The sequence below is a fragment of the Helianthus annuus genome, chromosome 1, assembly GCF_002127325.2.
Source record: "Helianthus annuus cultivar XRQ/B chromosome 1, HanXRQr2.0-SUNRISE, whole genome shotgun sequence".
NCBI lineage: Eukaryota > Viridiplantae > Streptophyta > Magnoliopsida > Asterales > Asteraceae > Helianthus > Helianthus annuus.
In genome coordinates this window covers 137,798,288-137,806,215 of record NC_035433.2, presented here as the reverse complement: position 1 = coordinate 137,806,215, position 7,928 = coordinate 137,798,288, and positions in this window count along the sequence as shown.

Below are 7,928 nucleotides of genomic sequence, written 5' to 3'. Positions count from 1 at the left end.
AACTTCAAGTTCATGATGTTGTGTAAATTACATGATCTTGGCTTATGGTAAGACTCGATTGTGTTGTTGATGTTTGATGATGATTTTAAAAGAAAATAAACACATGTTTTGAAAACATGGGAAACCTCCATTTTTAGGGGAAACCATGTCAAAATTTCTATAGAATTTTGACACTTAGGAAAATATAAGTTTTGGTGAAACTTATTCCCTAAAAATTTACCTAAAATATTTACTAAGGTTTCCCTAATTTTTGAGTAAATTTCAAGATTAAGAAATGATGATTTCTTCAAGATAAAAATTGATATTAAGTATGTATATTTTTGAGAAAAATATATATATTTATTGATCACCAAATTTTGTGCTAAGTGTGTGTAGTATGTAATAGTGTATTAGGACTTGAAAATACACTAAATACTCCTAAGGAGTGAAAATACAAAAATACACATACAACATCCTTAGACAAATACAAGAGAGATATTTATGAAAATATATTACTTGATAGATTATGTAACTTGGACAAGTTATGAACATGAAATGAAGTTTTGGACAAAATACATAACTTGGGTGAAAAATACAAGATACTTATACTTATTTTTGAGAAAATAATATAAGTAAGATACATAGTTAAAAATATAAATTATTTTTAACACACAAAGAATACATACATAAAAGATGGTGACTTGTACTTGTGCGATACAAGTCTAGTGACTAACGTTAATAAAACACGTATAGGTCACGACGCTATTTAAGCAAACCCGGTGAAGTTTACGGCGCAAGAAACGCAAAGTTGTGAGTTCATGTCCCCCTTTTCTTTTAACTGTTTTCAGTTTTATAACTTCGGGGGTGAAGTACATGTTACTAAATGTTTACAGACAAGTGAGTTCATGTCTCCGCTTTTAAACTTTTACATGCTTTTTAAACTTGGGGAAAATACATGTGTTATGGTATACTGGATACAAAAACTAAGGAATGATACTTGAGATCGTGTCACGAATAGGGTACCAGAAGCACCATTAATCGTGTACATACTAAGACCGCATAACAAAAGGTTAGATCTAATGGGTTTTCGGGCAGTCACACTCTTGGTGATAACTAGAACCAAGTAGTGCTTTTGTGTCTCAGTCGTGAATCGACAACTAGAAAAATGCCTATGGTTTGGATGCTTCCTATGTTGTGTCACATGTTAATGGCCTTGCAACCCATTAACAAACTCGATACTTACAGAAATACTTGATTTATACACATTACATACCATGTTTTCATACAAAGTATACAAACGTTCAATACAAAAACTGCATGAATTCACACCAACATTATGTTGACGATTTTCCAAAAACTCACATGTATTTCAGGTAACTAAAGTGGATGTGCGCGCGGTCTTACTCTTAGTCTTGGATGTTGTTTATGTTTATCTTTGAATAATGTTGTAAACTTTTCAGACAACGTTTTATGCTGTGATGTAAACTCCAAACATAACCTATGTTTTTCAATGTTATTGGCATTTGAAGTTATTTTTACGAGCATGTAGTATGTTTACCATTCGTATGCAATGAGAACCTTTCATGATCACACCTCGTGTTTCCGCCTTAGAAAGGGGTGTGACATGATTGACTAAAATACTCTTCCTCTTTATTTTAATTTTTGTCACATGTCATAATTTATTGCTTTCTATCCTTCCTATCCAAAATAATCTTTCTATTTAATCCTCTCCCTTTAAATCTATAACTAAATAACGAAAATTCAAACATTGTGTGACACGCATTTAATTTAATTAAGATAAAATGACATTTTGTATATGGTTTCAATATATATTTTACCAGTTTCTTTTAATCTCTATTTTATGTGAGACTTTAACCTAACTTTTTTTATTTTCGACATCAAATATTTAAAGGCTTTATTTTTACTAACAAACCACCACCCGATTCTTAGGCCAGGAGGTGTGCTATACTGCCCCTGGCCACCTTATCCTCGTTAGCGCCCTTTGGATCCCTTATCCCATTTCCCAGGTGCCATATGAGGGGGGAGGCGCTATTGACACTTCGCCAACACACTAACGAGTGTCAACGGCTTGAATTTTGTGGCCCCCATCACTTTACCGTTGATAAGGTAACATTTTAAAAAAAGTTAACTTTTAATTTTAAAATTTCACACTATATATATCCTACCTATTTTACTTAAATCATATCTATTCTCCATCTATTCTATAAACTTTATCATACTGACACAATGTTTCCCAACAATCAAAACGCGTAGGACCCCAACAAATTGAGAAAAATATGAAGTTTCTCGAGAAAGACTTTTCCGACCTACCGGAGGATGACCAAGTCATTTTAGAGGCTAGTAAGTCTAAAATTCGAGCAAAATATATGTAGTTTCTTAGTAGGGTTTTATTTTTATTTTTAAATATGTTGTTTTTTTAAGTAACTTTGTAGTTTTTTTTAATTTTTAAGTAGTTTGTAAACTTTAATTTATTTTATTGAAATTATGTTTTTTTTATTTTGTTTTAAATAAAAATGGTATACAATTAAAAAATATAAAATATAATAAAAAATAATTAGATAACCATGATAGGGGTTTTAAAGCATTGCATGCAAGCTAAAGAAAGGTCTTTAAAGCCCCCATGTAAGATGACGCCTAGTCGCCTACGTGACGCTAACATGACATAATAAAGCCCATAAGACTTTAAACCACACAACCAGCCCTATTATTAATTAATAATTTAATATGTAAAGCTAAATACAATATTTAAAAGCACAAGAAAACATTCTTAAACCAAAAAAAAAAAAACTAATGCCGTTAAAAAAAAAAACTAAAAAAACAAATACCCAAGTCTAGTTACAAATCAACCAAAATGTAATTTTTATACCCTGTCTATTATTACTCAAAGTGGTGAATACCCCTCCCCCTCTCACTCTCTGGAAAAGCACATGAAAAATGGCGGATGAGGGCAAAGGAACGGCAGACGGTTCTTCGTCGAAGAAACAGAACGACGAAGGAGATGATAGGCCCGGTAACCGGAAGAAACCGAACAGTGAAAGAACTCATAATCGTGGATCCGGAAAACGTGGAAAGCTGGATCCACGCTACATCGGACCATTCAAGATCTTGGAAAGAATTGGTACCGTGGCATACAAGTTGGAATTACCGGAAGAACTTAACGGGGTACATGATACGTTTCATGTATCCCACCTCAAGAAGAGTCCAACCCAAGAAACGGTGATCATCCCTACAGATGAAGTGCGTATTGACGACACCCTCCGATTTACAGAACAACCCGTTGAGGTTACAGACTGGAAAGTCAACAAGTCCAGGAGGAGTAGTGTCAAACTTGTCAAAGTATGTTGGAACTCTAAGCACGGACCCGAGTACACGTGGGAACGTGAAGACCATCTTAAAGAAAAGTATCCCCACTTGTTCAAGAAAACTCCTGCGAGAGTTAGCTCAGCTTGAATTTCGGGACGAAATTCTTTTAACGGGGGAGACTGTGACAACTGGCACAAAACCGGTAATTTCCGTACAATTTAATTAATACTTGATAACTACAATTATGTGCTTAAATGTCAACATTGTCAGATTACATGCTATACTTGTGAATTCATGCACGTTTTATATTACAAATATTGCTTTATGCATTAATGATAGCGTTGCGTCAGAAATACTAGTAAACTCACTGGTAAGACACATTGGGTCAACAATTCTACAGAAAACAGTCCGACAATAGAATTAGGGCCTAGGTGTAGGTCCAACGTCTAAAATACATTAAAACCCAAGAATGGATACAAGGGTTAACATATAGACGTTCCGGAAGCTAGAATATTCACTGAAAAGCACCCGAAACACACTTTAAATGCTGAATTTTACATATTTCAGCAAAATTCAGATTGTAACAAGATTGTACCATGCAAAAACATGACTAAATGGTCCTGAATGCTTTCCTAAGTGTCGGGAATTAAAAGCGTCACAAAAGGGTACTTAAAGGACACTAAACGGTGCAATTTAGGACTTTAACGAACCGGTATCTAACCGAACAACCGGACATTACCTGAAACACCAAAATATTACTAGAAGCATTGTTTTAAAGCTTCTGAGCTAGTCATGATCCCTGAAAACCCTAGCACACTATATAACACATCATGCACATAAGCACTAACTACATCTCTTGAAATCTAATTAGATTACTTAACTATCATTAAAACTACACTTTACCCCCCCCCCCATGTGGTGGACGGTCACCTTAGTGGCCCCACTCTTGATCTTGTGTGATCTTGCTAGATTCTACTTAATCTTATAAGATTTGAGAAGATTATGATCTTAGATATGCATGTACTATTAAGGACACATTACACTTTGGATAATAACATTAGATGGTTATAAGTAGATAGGAAGGTTTATTCTCACACCACACTTCTTCTTCTTCCCTTGCCCTCCATTCTCGGCCGAACTACACCACCCACACCACCGTTATTTCCCACTCAATCCCATCCATTTCAAGGCCATTCTAGGGTGTAAGAAGGTGTCTAACGAAGTGTGAAGCTTATGGATCTTGAAGGTACTTTTAAGCTACTTTTCAAAAGGTATAAGCTCAAGAATTTGCTATGTTTAACCAATTTAGGATTAGCTATGCTTGACATGCATTTCCAATTGGTTATGTTTGCTACGAGATAGAACATAAAGAGTATAAAAAAGAAATGTGTTTGTGGGTTACCCAATTAACTATCATAAGCATTCTCTTTTGGATTTTAAGCTGTAAAATCATTGTCTATTGATAAGGTTTATTTGTTGGTAATGTCGTGGATGCTCAAATAATCGACATGAATGGCAAGCTTTTGGATCAAAAGAGTATGGGTGAAGATTTGTTTTGGGCCATCGCAGGGGGTGGTGGTGTTAGTTCTGGGGTTGTTCTAGTCAACAAGATGGATCGGCCGACTATTCGAGGTCGATGACGACTATGCCGAAGCCCAAGCGATTTAAGGAGTAGACTACGACCCTGTTCATTAACTTGAAGTAAATTGTTGTATGCTTGTTATATTCCAGTTACTTACTAAGGCTTGCATACTAAGCTAACCAATTTGAAAACATTCCAATAGCTAAATATTAGGAATTATCATTTGAAGCTAACCAATTTGAAAACAATTCCAATAGCTAAATATTAGGAATTATCATTTGACTTGTTTTAATTTTTCAATGATATCCGATTAAGGATATGTTTGGCAAAAGTAGCTGGTGGCTGGTGACTGAAAGCTGGTGGCTGGAAACTGGTAGCTGTAGCTTTATAGATATATCTAGGTGTTTGGTAGAGTAGCTGGAGCTTTTAATAAAATGTATAAAATGAACAAAATGGACATAAATAAAAAACATAATACTAAACGTAATCACACACACACACACACACACACACACACATATATATATATATATATATATATATATATATATATATATATATAAGTTCTTTCTCAAATAAATAAAACATGGTAAGGGAATATATTCTTTAAACACACAACAAGTTCCAGTAATCGACAAAGTCAAAATATTCACGTGTAAGGGAAGAGATAACGTACCAGAAAATCGGTGATGAAGGGGATGTTCGAAGAAGAACGTATGGGAACAATAGCATACGAAGATCGTGTATATAATCAAAGAATTTGTTTAAAAGATAACTAAGAATTTGATTTTTCGTTATCTTTAAAAAAATTAAAAAGCTGGTGCATTAAAAAGTTCATTATCTTTAAAGGTACAAATAGTCAATTTTTTCCTAAAAGCTTGTAGCTCCTGCTAAACGCTACTAGTAGGAGCATTCAACCAAAAGCTTCAAGCTCTTAACCTAAAACTTTGAAGCTCCTCCAACCAAATAAGGTCTTTTATTAAGTAGGAGCTTTTTCTTAAAAACTTAAAGTTAGAAGCTTCTAAAAGCTCTAAAAAGCTCAATGCCATACATACCCTAAACAACCCAGCTGACTTGATTTGCTGGATGGTATCGGCCCAACCCAAACATAACTTATTTGGCCCGGGAATTAACCCAACACACGAGTCTTGGATTTTTTTTAAACCACAAATTTGGATTAATGACTGACCACTGATGTACACCGGTAAGATCATTTCTCTTGAAGTCGAATTCGAAAACACTGTTGGCAGCGTCAAGCAACAGATCGAGGCTAAGGAACATATTCCCTTTGGCCAACAGGAGTTGATCTTCAATGAAGAGGTTGAGAACAAATATACCCTTGCCAACTTGAACGTCAAGAACCAATCCACAGTCATAGTCACCGGTAAATCAGTGGAGTCGATGAAAATAAATGTCAATATCTCCTCCGGAAAGACAATCTCTTTGTTGGTGTACTCCACATAAACCATTGCCAATGTGAAAGACATGATCGCATTGGTAGAATATATTCCCTGTGGATAACGTACCCTTTTTTACTACTAATCAACAATTATGGCTAGCAATCACAACCCAAACTATCATTTACGGATAGGTTTGGATTGTTCTTTACAGTTTCAATGAGACAGAGAGAAAGACTTAGGGGTTGTTTGGCAACATCTGAATGGTTAAGTGCTGAACCAATAAGAGGTCTGAACCATTAAGGGGTTGCTTGTTTACCTCTTAATGAGTCTCTTAATGGTTCAGACCTCTTACTGGTTTAGTACTTAATGGTTCAGACTGTTTGTTTCACGAGCAGATGTATGAATGATTCAGACATTTGCCTCTGAATGGTTAAGATTTATACAGAGTCTGAATGGTTAAGACCTCTAATCTGAATTGGTCAGACATTTACCTCTGAACGGTTAAGCATTATACAGGCTCTTAATGGTTCAGACCTCTTACTAGTTTAACACTTAGTTAACATCCATTGGCGATACTCCTTGTTCATAGCTTGAAAGCTTAAATAAGCCATGAATAGACACTGTAACGTTATAATTCAACTCGATCATATTAATAATTAAGAAAAATTTGTTTAGACCTGCTTAAATCTAACACTCTTAATGAAGATGGCTTTAGATCTAACACTCGTTACAGAGATTCTGATTTAAATCATAAAGTTCCGCTTTAATTTCCGACGAACCGTGCGGTGGATTCAAAACATAGCGTTTCCATTTTAATTTCCGATGAACCGTGCGGTGCCGATTCAAATCATATAGTTTTCGTTTTAAATCATGGCAAACCGTGTAGTCTCGATGTAGGCCGTTTGACCGCACAAGTGACGACGACGACCTTTAGCAGGCGAAAATTTGTTGAATGAAGCTGGTACCCCTGTTGGAAAAACACACCAAAAATTCACAGCTTATGCAACTTTTTCTCTACAACTTCTTCATCTTTTTCTGTCTAGTAGCAACGTACACCTTCGGGCTTTGATGCCGCACTTTGCACTTCGCAAGCCGCTTGAGAGCCGCCTTTATATTTTTTACTCGTGCGCGCGTGGTGAAGCACAAAGGTTGCAAGGACCAGGTGGCTGGTGATGTGGCAGGCAGGCGCACGGGTACATGGCGCATGACCCAGGTGGGTCTGCGCGCAGTGGCGCATCACGTAGCAGACGAGCGCGTTCGCGCATGGGGCATGGCCAGCTGGTCTGCGCCCACTGGCGCATGAGCACTGATGTGACGTGCGCGGTGCACCAAAGTGCGCCAATACGGTGTGACTGTGTGGTGTAGGTTCACAAGTGACGTACGCGCGCATGGAAGTGAGCGAAAGTGGTGCACGTGCGCATGAGCAAGCGCATGGAAGTGAGCCAAAACGACACTAGCGCATGTGTCACACCCCAACCGATGGCGGAAACATCGTGGTGCGAGCACTAAGCGTTCAGATTGCTCATGAGATTCCATAACATTATTTGTTTCAGTAGAAATTAGATCAAATTCATCATAATATTGCCTAGTAGCAAGCACAACCAACACAAGTATCAAATACAAACCATAGCGAATAATGTTCA